The sequence below is a fragment of the Trachemys scripta genome, chromosome 14 (assembly GCF_013100865.1).
Source record: "Trachemys scripta elegans isolate TJP31775 chromosome 14, CAS_Tse_1.0, whole genome shotgun sequence".
NCBI classification, from domain to species: Eukaryota; Metazoa; Chordata; order Testudines; family Emydidae; genus Trachemys; species Trachemys scripta.
In genome coordinates, this window is record NC_048311.1 from 20,762,313 (window position 1) to 20,765,042 (window position 2,730).

A 2,730-nucleotide genomic window follows, 5' to 3' on the forward strand; every position below is an offset into this window, starting at 1 on the left:
CTCTTCCGATCTCAAGAAATCTGTAACGCACGGAATCCATGCCCCTGTCCATGTCCCCCCCCATCCTATCCATGCCCCTGTCCATGTCCCCCCTCATCCTATCCATGCTCCTGTGTCCCCCTGTCCTATCCATGTGCCTGTTGCCCCATATCCATGATTCCCTGCTTCTCTGCTCATGTCTCCCCCTCTGTCTAATGCTCCCATGCCCACTCCATGCCCTCCCGCTCCCTATCCAGTTCCCTCTCCCCTTCTGTGCCCGTGCCCCTGGCACCCACTTTCTGTCATCACCACCAACTTGCATGAAAAAAAAACCTCTTAGCAGCATGATGGGCTGGCTATACAGGTGTTTTCTCTGTGTGTAGATGGACAGAGCCTTCTGATCTCTCGCAGAAGGAAATGATTATATATGCAGTTATTATCATGCTAGTTGTTTTATAAATAATGTACCAAGCATCTGCCTGGAATAGGGCTTTCTAGTGCATTTGGGGTTTTATCCCATGTGTCTGTTTGTCCTTACTGCCCATTTCGGAGTCCCTGTCAGGTTATCTAATAGCCTGATGCTGTCTCTGCTGCCTTTCCCCCCTTCCTGCCCCCACCTAGAGTCATGCACAGTGTTTCCTCGTTGCTTTTAAATCGAAAGTCTCTAATAATTTCTGAGTATGTACTTGACCTGTCTTGTGCCTGTCCCCTCTTCTCCCAGTGCCTGCCGGCTATTCCACCTACTCGCCCCACTCAGTTTTGGCTTGTTCTCTCTCTCACTGCCTGGCTTTCTTCCCCATTCTCTGTCTGCCTCCCTGTCACTCACTCCCTGTCTCTTTCCTGCCACTGACTTCCTGTCGCTTCTCTTCTCAACTGTGCAGTCCATCCCTGTCGCTGAAGGGGATTGCCTGCTTATGGGGTAATACCAAGGAGGAACTTACTCTGTAGACTGGCTCTCTGCCAGAGCTGCGGGTGAGGGGGGGAAGGGGAAGGGGAGATGGGTTGTTATGTATTCACACTGGAGGAATAATTCTCCCCTCAAAATATCCCCACCAATAACTTGTCCAAATGAGGGTTCAGTGTGCTCATTGTGACTGTATGAGTGAAGCAGAAATCCAGAGCTGCAATTGCAGTGGGCACAACAGCAGGTCTGGCCTGTTATTTGGTGATTCATTTGTGAAGCCGGGAAATTCTTTACTCATTCCCCACCTCCTCCAAACTATCAGTTCTTTGGCTATAAAAGGTCAGTGTTCCCTTCTTCTCTAAATTTTCCTGTGCTTTGGAGTCTCATTTGCAAAGTATACTGTACTAGGTGGTCACACACTTTGTAGCTTTTGTAAGCTGAGCTCCTTGCATTCCTCCATTCCCTTCCACAGGTTTCTTGTGTGCTGCTTTCCCATCCCCCTCTATTTCAGGGATTCTCTGCAACCTCCTCTTGCCAGGGGCTCTGTATGATCCCCCATGCTCCCCCATTCTTCCTATGCCAGAGATCCCCATGCTCCCTCTGCCCCCCATGACTGGGGCCCCCTTCTTCTCCAATGCCAGAAGCTCTGTCCTCCCCCCCCCATTGCCCCCTCAGCCACATGCCAGGAGCTCTGTCTGTCCCAACTCCCCCAAGACCATTGTCCCCCATTTTTCTCCACTGTAGCAGGGATTCTGTGGGCCCTCCAATTTCCATGACCTTTATGTCCCGTTCCCCCATTCTGCCCTCCCATACTAAATGCTCTGTGTGCTCCCCCTACTCGTCCATGTGAGGAGCTCTGTGTGTTCCTTTATACTGCCCTTCCGCACACCATTATTATTTCTGTCTGGGAGGGAACGGGAAGTCATTCAGGGTGTCAACATGTTAAACTCTATTGGGAGGATGGACAGAGATGAGATGGGGGAGATAGTTTTGCTGGAAAGTGTTAATTGGTGTCATCAACTAGTTCTTGGATCTATAGACAATGACAGAGGTGGTTGAAGCAGTTGGGTCTCTTGACTAGCTGGAAGGAGCTCCATGTGCCTACCATTTCCTCCTTCCAGTTTTCTGATTTTCACCTGAAACAATAGGATTCTGCCCACTGATGCCTAGAACATACCCTGAAATTTTGGAATAGATCAGGTGCACCATTCAAAGTTATTGTAATAGATAGATGACAGAGAAATGCCATCAAGTTGAATGTCAGACCAATCTTCGCTTGGCCAATTACAATGTGCTATTTGTCATAGTCCACACCTATAGGAATTTCTCCATTAAATCAGTCATACCTAATACGTATTGTTGTAGCCATGTTGGTCCCAGGATATCAGAGAAAAAAGTGGGTGAGGTAATATCTTTTATTGGACCAACTTCTGTTAGTGAAAGAGACAAGCTTTCGAGCTACAACCTCACCCACCCTGTCTCTCTGATATGTTATTCAGTCATGTTACACCAGGGGGAAACCCCTGCCTTATTCAGAGCTATCATTTCACAGTAGGAATTACAGGCTTCAGATGAAATAAATTGAGTTTGTCTTTTAAAAAGATTTTATAACAGGAACTGTTACAGGCTTCAGTATTTGGAATCATATTTTTAAGGGCAAGTCACTCTATTCACAGAATCCTGGAAGTTTAAGATAGAAAAAGTCTTGCTTAGTCCATCTCCCAGCGAGTGCTGAACAGTTCCCAATTGTACGTTATTCTGTCCAATCTGACTTTTTTTTTTTGTTCCATGTTTGTACGGCGTCTAGCACAATGCGGTCCTGCTCCATGACTGAGGCTCTTAGGTGC